The sequence below is a fragment of the Triturus cristatus genome, chromosome 1_2, assembly GCF_964204655.1.
Source record: "Triturus cristatus chromosome 1_2, aTriCri1.1, whole genome shotgun sequence".
In the NCBI taxonomy this organism is placed as follows: Eukaryota; Metazoa; Chordata; class Amphibia; order Caudata; family Salamandridae; genus Triturus; species Triturus cristatus.
This window is the reverse complement of record NC_140580.1, coordinates 349,839,192-349,853,285: the sequence shown is the minus strand read 5'-3', so window position 1 is coordinate 349,853,285 and position 14,094 is coordinate 349,839,192.

Below are 14,094 nucleotides of genomic sequence, written 5' to 3'. Positions count from 1 at the left end.
GTCGAATTTTCTCCAGATGGTCAGAAATGGTAATTTTTTAATGTTTAACTTATTGACTGTAAATGACTATTGCATGTGAATTAGAACTCTTAGAACTAAAATTAGTGTGTTTAGAGTCATTTTAATGCCTGAAATTGGTCGAAATAGAAGCTTCTGAGTAGGAGAAAAAGTCTGCAAAAATGGCAATTTTGGTCACATTGAGGCTTTAAAATGTAGTTATTTAACATGAGGCACAATCCAAATGAAATTTTGAATCAATTTTTCGACAATCCAAAAAATCAATTTTATGATGAAAAACGATGACCCGTGACCTGTCGAATTTTCTCCAGATGGTCAGAAATGGTAATTTTTTAATGTTTAACTTATTGACTGTAAATGACTATCGCATGTGAATTAGAACTCTTAGAACTAAAATTAGTGTGTTTAGAGTCATTTTAATGCCTGAAATTGGTCGAAATAGAAGCTTCTGAGTAGGAGAAAAAGTCTGCAAAAATGGCAATTTTGGTCACATTGAGGCTTTAAAATGTAGTTATTTAACATGAGGCACAATCCAAATGAAATTTTGAATCAATTTTTCGACAGTCCAAAAAATCAATTTTATGATGAAAAACGATGACCCGTGACCTGTCGAATTTTCTCCAGATGGTCAGAAATGGTAATTTTTTAATGTTTAACTTATTGACTGTAAATGACTATCGCATGTGAATTAGAACTCTTAGAACTAAAATTAGTGTGTTTAGAGTCATTTTAATGCCTGAAATTGGTCGAAATAGAAGCTTCTGAGTAGGAGAAAATGTCTGTAAAAATGGCAATTTTGGTCACATTGAGGCTTTAAAAAGTAGTTATTCAACAGGAGGGACAATCCAAATGACATTTTGGATCAATTTTTCGACAGTCCAAAAAAATCAATTTTCTGATGAAAAACGATGACCCGTGACCTGTCGAATTTTCTCCAGATGGTCAGAAATGGTAATTTTTTAATGTTTAATTTATTGACTGCAAATGACTATTGCATGTGAATTAGAACTCTTAGAATTAAAATTAGTGTGTTTAGAGTCATTTTAATGCCTGAAATTGGTCGAAATAGAAGCTTCTGAGTAGGAGAAAAAGTCTGTAAAAATGGCAATGTTGGTCACATTGAGGCTTTAAAAAGTAGTTATTCAACATGAGGCACAATCCAAATGACATTTTGAATCAATTTTTCGACAGTCCAAAAAATCAATTTTCTGATGAAAAACGATGACCCGTGACCTGTCGAATTTTCTCCAGATGGTCAGAAATTATAATTTTTTAATGTTTAACTTATTGACTGTAAATGACTATTGCATGTGAATTAGAACCCTTAGAACTAAAATTAGTGTGTTTAGAGTCATTTTAATGCCTGAAATTGGTCGAAATAGAAGCTTCTGAGTAGGAGAAAAAGTCTGCAAAAATGGCAATTTTGGTCACATTGAGGCTTTAAAAAGTAGTTATTCAACAGGAGGGACAATCCAAATGACATTTTGGATCAATTTTTCGACAGTCCAAAAAAATCAATTTTCTGATGAAAAACGATGACCCGTGACCTGTCGAATTATCTCCAGATGGGCAGAAATGGTAATTTTTTAATGTTTAACTTATTGACTGTAAATGACTATCGCATGTGAACTAGAACTCTTAGAATTAAAATTAGTGTGTTTAGAGTCATTTTAATGCCTGAAATTGGTCGAAATAGAAGCTTCTGAGTAGGAGAAAAAGTCTGTAAAAATTGCAATTTTGGTCACATTGAGGCTTTAAAATGTATTTATTCAACATGAGGCACAATCCAAATGAAATTTTGAATCAATTTTTCGACAGTCCAAAAAATCAATTTTCTGATGAAAAACGATGACCCGTGACCTGTCGAATTTTCTCCAGATGGTCAGAAATGGTAATTTTTTAATGTTTAATTTTTTGACTGCAAATGACTATTGCATGTGAATTAGAACTCTTAGAATTAAAATTAGTGTGTTTAGAGTCATTTTAATGCCTGAAATTGGTCGAAATAGAAGCTTCTGAGTAGGAGAAAAAGTCTGTAAAAATGGCAATTTTGGTCACATTGAGGCTTTAAAATGTATTTATTCAACATGAGGCACAATTCAAATGAAATTTCGAATCAATTTTTCGACAGTCCAAAAAATCAATTTTCTGATGAAAAACGATGACCCGTGACCTGTCGAATTTTCTCCAGATGGTCAGAAATGGTAATTTTTTAATGTTTAATTTATTGACTGTAAATGACTATCGCATGTGAATTAGAACTCTTAGAATTAAAATTAGTGTGTTTAGAGTCATTTTAATGCCTGAAATTGGTCGAAATAGAAGCTTCTGAGTAGGAGAAAAAGTCTGTAAAAATTGCAATTTTGGTCACATTGAGGCTTTAAAATGTATTTATTCAACATGAGGCACAATCCAAATGAAATTTTGAATCAATTTTTCGACAGTCCAAAAAATCAATTTTCTGATGAAAAACGATGACCCGTGACCTGTCGAATTTTCTCCAGATGGTCAGAAATGGTAATTATTTAATGTTTAATTTTTTGACTGCAAATGACTATTGCATGTGAATTAGAACTCTTAGAATTAAAATTAGTGTGTTTAGAGTCATTTTAATGCCTGAAATTGGTCGAAATAGAAGCTTCTGAAAAGGAGAAAAAGTTTGTAAAAATGGCAATTTTGGTCACATTGAGGCTTTTAAAAGTAGTTATTCAACATGAGGCACAATCCAAATGACATTTTGAATCAATTTTTCGACAGTCCAAAAAATCAATTTTCTGATGAAAAACGATGACCCGTGACCTGTCGAATTTTCTCCAGATGGTCAGAAATTATAATTTTTTAATGTTTAATTTATTGACTATAAATGACTATTGCATGTTAATTAGAACTCTTAGAACTAAAATTAGTGTGTTTAGAGTCATTTTAATGCCTGAAATTGGTCGAAATAGAAGCTTCTGAGTAGGAGAAAAAGTCTGCAAAAATGGCAATTTTGGTCACATTGAGGCTTTAAAATGTAGTTATTTAACATGAGGCACAATCCAAATGAAATTTTGAATCAATTTTTCGACAGTCCAAAAAATCAATTTTAGGATGAAAAACGATGACCCGTGACCTGTCGAATTTTCTCCAGATGGTCAGAAATGGTAATTTTTTAATGTTTAACTTATTGACTGTAAATGACTATTGCATGTGAATTAGAACTCTTAGAACTAAAATTAGTGTGTTTAGAGTCATTTTAATGCCTGAAATTGGTCGAAATAGAAGCTTCTGAGTATGAGATTAAGTCTGTAAAAATGGCAATTTTGGTCACATTGAGGCTTTAAAATGTATTTATTCAACATGAGGCACAATCCAAATGAAATTTCGAATCAATTTTTCGACAGTCGTAAAAATCAATTTTCTGATGAAAAACGATGACCCCTGACCTGTCGAATTTTCTCCAGATGGTCAGAAATGGTAATTTTTTAATGTTTAATTTTTTGACTGCAAATGACTATTGCATGTGAATTAGAACTCTTAGAATTAAAATTAGTGTGTTTAGAGTCATTTTAATGCCTGAAATTGGTCGAAATAGAAGCTTCTGAAAAGGAGAAAAAGTTTGTAAAAATGGCAATTTTGGTCACATTGAGGCTTTAAAAAGTAGTTATTCAACATGAGGCACAATCCAAATGACATTTTGAATCAATTTTTCGACAGTCCAAAAAATCAATTTTCTGATGAAAAACGATGACCTGTCGAATTTTCTCCAGATGGTCAGAAATTATAATTTTTTAATGTTTAACTTATTGACTGTAAATGACTATTGCATGTGAATTAGAACTCTTAGAACTAAAATTAGTGTGTTTAGAGTCATTTTAATGCCTGAAATTGGTCGAAATAGAAGCTTCTGAGTAGGAGAAAAAGTCTGCAAAAATGGCAATTTTGGTCACATTGAGGCTTTAAAAAGTAGTTATTCAACAGGAGGGACAATCCAAATGACATTTTGGATCAATTTTTCGACAGTCCAAAAAAATCAATTTTCTGATGAAAAACGATGACCCGTGACGTGTCGAATTTTCTCCAGATGGTCAGAAATGGTCATTTTTTAATGTTTAACTTATTGACTGTAAATGACTATCGCATGTGAATTAGAACTCTTAGAACTAAAATTATTGTGTTTAGAGTCATTTTAATGCCTGAAATTGGTCGAAATAGAAGCTTCTGAGTAGGAGAAAAAGTCTGTAAAAATGGCAATTTTGGTCACATTGAGGCTTTAAAATGTATTTATTCAACATGAGGCACAATCCAAATGAAATTTTGAATCAATTTTTCGACAGTCCAAAAAATTAATTTTCTGATGAGAAACGATGACCCGTGACCTGTCGAATTTTCTCCAGATGGTCAGAAATGGTAATTTTTTAATAGTTAATTTTTTGACTAAAAATGACTATTGCATGTGAATTAGAACTCTTAGAATTAAAATTAGTGTGTTTAGAGTCATTTTAATGCCTGAAATTGTCGAGATAGAAGCTTCTGAAAAGGAGAAAAAGTTTGTAAAAATGGCAATTTTGGTCACATTGAGGCTTTAAAAAGTAGTTATTCAACATGAGGCACAATCCAAATGACATTTTGAATCAATTTTTCGACAGTCCAAAAAATCAATTTTCTGATGAAAAACGATGACCCGTGACCTGTCGAATTTTCTCCAGATGGTCAGAAATTATAATTTTTTAATGTTTAACTTATTGACTGTAAATGACTATTGCATGTGAATTAGAACTCTTAGAACTAAAATTAGTCTGTTTAGAGTCATTTTAATGCCTGAAATTGGTCGAAATAGAAGCTTCTGAGTAGGAGAAAAAGTCTGCAAAAATGGCAATTTTGGTCACATTGAGGCTTTAAAATTTAGTTATTTAACATGAGGCACAATCCAAATGAAATTTTGAATCAATTTTTCGACAATCCAAAAAATCAATTTTATGATGAAAAACGATGACCCGTGACCTGTCGAATTTTCTCCAGATGGTCAGAAATGGTAATTTTTTAATGTTTAACTTATTGACTGTAAATGACTATCGCATGTGAATTAGAACTCTTAGAACTAAAATTAGTGTGTTTAGAGTCATTTTAATGCCTGAAATTGGTCGAAATAGAAGCTTCTGAGTAGGAGAAAAAGTCTGCAAAAATGGCAATTTTGGTCACATTGAGGCTTTAAAATGTAGTTATTCAACATGAGGCACAATCCAAATGAAATTTTGAATCAATTTTTCGACAGTCCAAAAAATCAATTTTCTGATGAAAAACGATGACCCGTGACCTGTCGAATTTTCTCCAGATGGTCAGAAATGGTAATTTTTTCATGTTTAATTTTTTGACTGCAAATGACTATTGCATGTGAATTAGAACTCTTAGAATTAAAATTAGTGTGTTTAGAGTCATTTTAATGCCTGAAATTGGTCGAAATAGAAGCTTCTGAAAAGGAGAAAAAGTTTGTAAAAATGGCAATTTTGGTCACATTGAGGCTTTAAAAAGTAGTTATTCAACATGAGGCACAATCCAAATGACATTTTGAATCAATTTTTCGACAGTCCAAAAAATCAATTTTCTGATGAAAAACGATGACCCGTGACCTGTCGAATTTTCTCCAGATGGTCAGAAATTATAATTTTTTAATGTTTAACTTATTGACTGTAAATGACTATTGCATGTGAATTAGAACCCTTAGAACTAAAATTAGTGTGTTTAGAGTCATTTTAATGCCTGAAATTGGTCGAAATAGAAGCTTCTGAGTAGGAGAAAAAGTCTGCAAAAATGGCAATTTTGGTCACATTGAGGCTTTAAAAAGTAGTTATTCAACAGGAGGGACAATCCAAATGACATTTTGGATCAATTTTTCGACAGTCCAAAAAAATCAATTTTCTGATGAAAAACGATGACCCGTGACCTGTCGAATTATCTCCAGATGGTCAGAAATGGTAATTTTTTAATGTTTAACTTATTGACTGTAAATGACTATCGCATGTGAACTAGAACTCTTAGAATTAAAATTAGTGTGTTTAGAGTCATTTTAATGCCTGAAATTGGTCGAAATAGAAGCTTCTGAGTAGGAGAAAAAGTCTGTAAAAATTGCAATTTTGGTCACATTGAGGCTTTAAAATGTATTTATTCAACATGAGGCACAATCCAAATGAAATTTTGAATCAATTTTTCGACAGTCCAAAAAATCAATTTTCTGATGAAAAACGATGACCCGTGACCTGTCGAATTTTCTCCAGATGGTCAGAAATGGTAATTTTTTAATGTTTAATTTTTTGACTGCAAATGACTATTGCATGTGAATTAGAACTCTTAGAATTAAAATTAGTGTGTTTAGAGTCATTTTAATGCCTGAAATTGGTCGAAATAGAAGCTTCTGAGTAGGAGAAAAAGTCTGTAAAAATGGCAATTTTGGTCACATTGAGGCTTTAAAATGTATTTATTCAACATGAGGCACAATCCAAATGAAATTTCGAATCAATTTTTCGACAGTCCAAAAAATCAATTTTCTGATGAAAAACGATGACCCGTGACCTGTCGAATTTTCTCCAGATGGTCAGAAATGGTAATTTTTTAATGTTTAATTTTTTGACTGTAAATGACTATCGCATGTGAATTAGAACTCTTAGAATTAAAATTAGTGTGTTTAGAGTCATTTTAATGCCTGAAATTGGTCGAAATAGAAGCTTCTGAGTAGGAGAAAAAGTCTGTAAAAATTGCAATTTTGGTCACATTGAGGCTTTAAAATGTATTTATTCAACATGAGGCACAATCCAAATGAAATTTTGAATCAATTTTTCGACAGTCCAAAAAATCAATTTTCTGATGAAAAACGATGACCCGTGACCTGTCGAATTTTCTCCAGATGGTCAGAAATGGTAATTATTTAATGTTTAATTTTTTGACTGCAAATGACTATTGCATGTGAATTAGAACTCTTAGAATTAAAATTAGTGTGTTTAGAGTCATTTTAATGCCTGAAATTGGTCGAAATAGAAGCTTCTGAAAAGGAGAAAAAGTTTGTAAAAATGGCAATTTTGGTCACATTGAGGCTTTTAAAAGTAGTTATTCAACATGAGGCACAATCCAAATGACATTTTGAATCAATTTTTCGACAGTCCAAAAAATCAATTTTCTGATGAAAAACGATGACCCGTGACCTGTCGAATTTTCTCCAGATGGTCAGAAATTATAATTTTTTAATGTTTAATTTATTGACTATAAATGACTATTGCATGTGAATTAGAACTCTTAGAACTAAAATTAGTGTGTTTAGAGTCATTTTAATGCCTGAAATTGGTCGAAATAGAAGCTTCTGAGTAGGAGAAAAAGTCTGCAAAAATGGCAATTTTGGTCACATTGAGGCTTTAAAATGTAGTTATTTAACATGAGGCACAATCCAAATGAAATTTTGAATCAATTTTTCGACAGTCCAAAAAATCAATTTTAGGATGAAAAACGATGACCCGTGACCTGTCGAATTTTCTCCAGATGGTCAGAAATGGTAATTTTTTAATGTTTAACTTATTGACTGTAAATGACTATTGCATGTGAATTAGAACTCTTAGAACTAAAATTAGTGTGTTTAGAGTCATTTTAATGCCTGAAATTGGTCGAAATAGAAGCTTCTGAGTATGAGATTAAGTCTGTAAAAATGGCAATTTTGGTCACATTGAGGCTTTAAAATGTATTTATTCAACATGAGGCACAATCCAAATGAAATTTCGAATCAATTTTTCGACAGTCGTAAAAATCAATTTTCTGATGAAAAACGATGACCCCTGACCTGTCGAATTTTCTCCAGATGGTCAGAAATGGTAATTTTTTAATGTTTAATTTTTTGACTGCAAATGACTATTGCATGTGAATTAGAACTCTTAGAATTAAAATTAGTGTGTTTAGAGTCATTTTAATGCCTGAAATTGGTCGAAATAGAAGCTTCTGAAAAGGAGAAAAAGTTTGTAAAAATGGCAATTTTGGTCACATTGAGGCTTTAAAAAGTAGTTATTCAACATGAGGCACAATCCAAATGACATTTTGAATCAATTTTTCGACAGTCCAAAAAATCAATTTTCTGATGAAAAACGATGACCTGTCGAATTTTCTCCAGATGGTCAGAAATTATAATTTTTTAATGTTTAACTTATTGACTGTAAATGACTATTGCATGTGAATTAGAACTCTTAGAACTAAAATTAGTGTGTTTAGAGTCATTTTAATGCCTGAAATTGGTCGAAATAGAAGCTTCTGAGTAGGAGAAAAAGTCTGCAAAAATGGCAATTTTGGTCACATTGAGGCTTTAAAAAGTAGTTATTCAACAGGAGGGACAATCCAAATGACATTTTGGATCAATTTTTCGACAGTCCAAAAAAATCAATTTTCTGATGAAAAACGATGACCCGTGACGTGTCGAATTTTCTCCAGATGGTCAGAAATGGTAATTTTTTAATGTTTAACTTATTGACTGTAAATGACTATCGCATGTGAATTAGAACTCTTAGAACTAAAATTATTGTGTTTAGAGTCATTTTAATGCCTGAAATTGGTCGAAAGAGAAGCTTCTGAGTAGGAGAAAAAGTCTGTAAAAATGGCAATTTTGGTCACATTGAGGCTTTAAAATGTATTTATTCAACATGAGGCACAATCCAAATGAAATTTTGAATCAATTTTTCGACAGTCCAAAAAATTAATTTTCTGATGAGAAACGATGACCCGTGACCTGTCGAATTTTCTCCAGATGGTCAGAAATGGTAATTTTTTAATAGTTAATTTTTTGACTGCAAATGACTATTGCATGTGAATTAGAACTCTTAGAATTAAAATTAGTGTGTTTAGAGTCATTTTAATGCCTGAAATTGTCGAGATAGAAGCTTCTGAAAAGGAGAAAAAGTTTGTAAAAATGGCAATTTTGGTCACATTGAGGCTTTAAAAAGTAGTTATTCAACATGAGGCACAATCCAAATGACATTTTGAATCAATTTTTCGACAGTCCAAAAAATCAATTTTCTGATGAAAAACGATGACCCGTGACCTGTCGAATTTTCTCCAGATGGTCAGAAATTATAATTTTTTAATGTTTAACTTATTGACTGTAAATGACTATTGCATGTGAATTAGAACTCTTAGAACTAAAATTAGTCTGTTTAGAGTCATTTTAATGCCTGAAATTGGTCGAAATAGAAGCTTCTGAGTAGGAGAAAAAGTCTGCAAAAATGGCAATTTTGGTCACATTGAGGCTTTAAAATTTAGTTATTTAACATGAGGCACAATCCAAATGAAATTTTGAATCAATTTTTCGACAATCCAAAAAATCAATTTTATGATGAAAAACGATGACCCGTGACCTGTCGAATTTTCTCCAGATGGTCAGAAATGGTAATTTTTTAATGTTTAACTTATTGACTGTAAATGACTATCGCATGTGAATTAGAACTCTTAGAACTAAAATTAGTGTGTTTAGAGTCATTTTAATGCCTGAAATTGGTCGAAATAGAAGCTTCTGAGTAGGAGAAAAAGTCTGCAAAAATGGCAATTTTGGTCACATTGAGGCTTTAAAATGTAGTTATTTAACATGAGGCACAATCCAAATGAAATTTTGAATCAATTTTTCGACAGTCCAAAAAATCAATTTTAGGATGAAAAACGATGACCCGTGACCTGTCGAATTTTCTCCAGATGGTCAGAAATGGTAATTTTTTAATGTTTAACTTATTGACTGTAAATGACTATTGCATGTGAATTAGAACTCTTAGAACTAAAATTAGTGTGTTTAGAGTCATTTTAATGCCTGAAATTGGTCGAAATAGAAGCTTCTGAGTATGAGATTAAGTCTGTAAAAATGGCAATTTTGGTCACATTGAGGCTTTAAAATGTATTTATTCAACATGAGGCACAATCCAAATGAAATTTCGAATCAATTTTTCGACAGTCGTAAAAATCAATTTTCTGATAAAAAACGATGACCCCTGACCTGTCGAATTTTCTCCAGATGGTCAGAAATGGTAATTTTTTAATGTTTAATTTTTTGACTGCAAATGACTATTGCATGTGAATTAGAACTCTTAGAATTAAAATTAGTGTGTTTAGAGTCATTTTAATGCCTGAAATTGGTCGAAATAGAAGCTTCTGAAAAGGAGAAAAAGTTTGTAAAAATGGCAATTTTGGTCACATTGAGGCTTTAAAAAGTAGTTATTCAACATGAGGCACAATCCAAATGACATTTTGAATCAATTTTTCGACAGTCCAAAAAATCAATTTTCTGATGAAAAACGATGACCTGTCGAATTTTCTCCAGATGGTCAGAAATTATAATTTTTTAATGTTTAACTTATTGACTGTAAATGACTATTGCATGTGAATTAGAACTCTTAGAACTAAAATTAGTGTGTTTAGAGTCATTTTAATGCCTGAAATTGGTCGAAATAGAAGCTTCTGAGTAGGAGAAAAAGTCTGCAAAAATGGCAATTTTGGTCACATTGAGGCTTTAAAAAGTAGTTATTCAACAGGAGGGACAATCCAAATGACATTTTGGATCAATTTTTCGACAGTCCAAAAAAATCAATTTTCTGATGAAAAACGATGACCCGTGACGTGTCGAATTTTCTCCAGATGGTCAGAAATGGTAATTTTTTAATGTTTAACTTATTGACTGTAAATGACTATCGCATGTGAATTAGAACTCTTAGAACTAAAATTATTGTGTTTAGAGTCATTTTAATGCCTGAAATTGGTCGAAAGAGAAGCTTCTGAGTAGGAGAAAAAGTCTGTAAAAATGGCAATTTTGGTCACATTGAGGCTTTAAAATGTATTTATTCAACATGAGGCACAATCCAAATGAAATTTTGAATCAATTTTTCGACAGTCCAAAAAATTAATTTTCTGATGAGAAACGATGACCCGTGACCTGTCGAATTTTCTCCAGATGGTCAGAAATGGTAATTTTTTAATAGTTAATTTTTTGACTGCAAATGACTATTGCATGTGAATTAGAACTCTTAGAATTAAAATTAGTGTGTTTAGAGTCATTTTAATGCCTGAAATTGTCGAGATAGAAGCTTCTGAAAAGGAGAAAAAGTTTGTAAAAATGGCAATTTTGGTCACATTGAGGCTTTAAAAAGTAGTTATTCAACATGAGGCACAATCCAAATGACATTTTGAATCAATTTTTCGACAGTCCAAAAAATCAATTTTCTGATGAAAAACGATGACCCGTGACCTGTCGAATTTTCTCCAGATGGTCAGAAATTATAATTTTTTAATGTTTAACTTATTGACTGTAAATGACTATTGCATGTGAATTAGAACTCTTAGAACTAAAATTAGTCTGTTTAGAGTCATTTTAATGCCTGAAATTGGTCGAAATAGAAGCTTCTGAGTAGGAGAAAAAGTCTGCAAAAATGGCAATTTTGGTCACATTGAGGCTTTAAAATTTAGTTATTTAACATGAGGCACAATCCAAATGAAATTTTGAATCAATTTTTCGACAATCCAAAAAATCAATTTTATGATGAAAAACGATGACCCGTGACCTGTCGAATTTTCTCCAGATGGTCAGAAATGGTAATTTTTTAATGTTTAACTTATTGACTGTAAATGACTATCGCATGTGAATTAGAACTCTTAGAATTAAAATTAGTGTGTTTAGAGTCATTTTAATGCCTGAAATTGGTCGAAATAGAAGCTTCTGAGTAGGAGAAAAAGTCTGTAAAAATTGCAATTTTGGTCACATTGAGGCTTTAAAATGTATTTATTCAACATGAGGCACAATCCAAATGAAATTTTGAATCAATTTTTCGACAGTCCAAAAAATCAATTTTCTGATGAAAAACGATGACCCGTGACCTGTCGAATTTTCTCCAGATGGTCAGAAATGGTAATTATTTAATGTTTAATTTTTTGACTGCAAATGACTATTGCATGTGAATTAGAACTCTTAGAATTAAAATTAGTGTGTTTAGAGTCATTTTAATGCCTGAAATTGGTCGAAATAGAAGCTTCTGAAAAGGAGAAAAAGTTTGTAAAAATGGCAATTTTGGTCACATTGAGGCTTTTAAAAGTAGTTATTCAACATGAGGCACAATCCAAATGACATTTTGAATCAATTTTTCGACAGTCCAAAAAATCAATTTTCTGATGAAAAACGATGACCCGTGACCTGTCGAATTTTCTCCAGATGGTCAGAAATTATAATTTTTTAATGTTTAATTTATTGACTATAAATGACTATTGCATGTGAATTAGAACTCTTAGAACTAAAATTAGTGTGTTTAGAGTCATTTTAATGCCTGAAATTGGTCGAAATAGAAGCTTCTGAGTAGGAGAAAAAGTCTGCAAAAATGGCAATTTTGGTCACATTGAGGCTTTAAAATGTAGTTATTTAACATGAGGCACAATCCAAATGAAATTTTGAATCAATTTTTCGACAGTCCAAAAAATCAATTTTAGGATGAAAAACGATGACCCGTGACCTGTCGAATTTTCTCCAGATGGTCAGAAATGGTAATTTTTTAATGTTTAACTTATTGACTGTAAATGACTATTGCATGTGAATTAGAACTCTTAGAACTAAAATTAGTGTGTTTAGAGTCATTTTAATGCCTGAAATTGGTCGAAATAGAAGCTTCTGAGTATGAGATTAAGTCTGTAAAAATGGCAATTTTGGTCACATTGAGGCTTTAAAATGTATTTATTCAACATGAGGCACAATCCAAATGAAATTTCGAATCAATTTTTCGACAGTCGTAAAAATCAATTTTCTGATGAAAAACGATGACCCCTGACCTGTCGAATTTTCTCCAGATGGTCAGAAATGGTAATTTTTTAATGTTTAATTTTTTGACTGCAAATGACTATTGCATGTGAATTAGAACTCTTAGAATTAAAATTAGTGTGTTTAGAGTCATTTTAATGCCTGAAATTGGTCGAAATAGAAGCTTCTGAAAAGGAGAAAAAGTTTGTAAAAATGGCAATTTTGGTCACATTGAGGCTTTAAAAAGTAGTTATTCAACATGAGGCACAATCCAAATGACATTTTGAATCAATTTTTCGACAGTCCAAAAAATCAATTTTCTGATGAAAAACGATGACCTGTCGAATTTTCTCCAGATGGTCAGAAATTATAATTTTTTAATGTTTAACTTATTGACTGTAAATGACTATTGCATGTGAATTAGAACTCTTAGAACTAAAATTAGTGTGTTTAGAGTCATTTTAATGCCTGAAATTGGTCGAAATAGAAGCTTCTGAGTAGGAGAAAAAGTCTGCAAAAATGGCAATTTTGGTCACATTGAGGCTTTAAAAAGTAGTTATTCAACAGGAGGGACAATCCAAATGACATTTTGGATCAATTTTTCGACAGTCCAAAAAAATCAATTTTCTGATGAAAAACGATGACCCGTGACGTGTCGAATTTTCTCCAGATGGTCAGAAATGGTAATTTTTTAATGTTTAACTTATTGACTGTAAATGACTATCGCATGTGAATTAGAACTCTTAGAACTAAAATTATTGTGTTTAGAGTCATTTTAATGCCTGAAATTGGTCGAAAGAGAAGCTTCTGAGTAGGAGAAAAAGTCTGTAAAAATGGCAATTTTGGTCACATTGAGGCTTTAAAATGTATTTATTCAACATGAGGCACAATCCAAATGAAATTTTGAATCAATTTTTCGACAGTCCAAAAAATTAATTTTCTGATGAGAAACGATGACCCGTGACCTGTCGAATTTTCTCCAGATGGTCAGAAATGGTAATTTTTTAATAGTTAATTTTTTGACTGCAAATGACTATTGCATGTGAATTAGAACTCTTAGAATTAAAATTAGTGTGTTTAGAGTCATTTTAATGCCTGAAATTGTCGAGATAGAAGCTTCTGAAAAGGAGAAAAAGTTTGTAAAAATGGCAATTTTGGTCACATTGAGGCTTTAAAAAGTAGTTATTCAACATGAGGCACAATCCAAATGACATTTTGAATCAATTTTTCGACAGTCCAAAAAATCAATTTTCTGATGAAAAACGATGACCCGTGACCTGTCGAATTTTCTCCAGATGGTCAGAAATTATAAT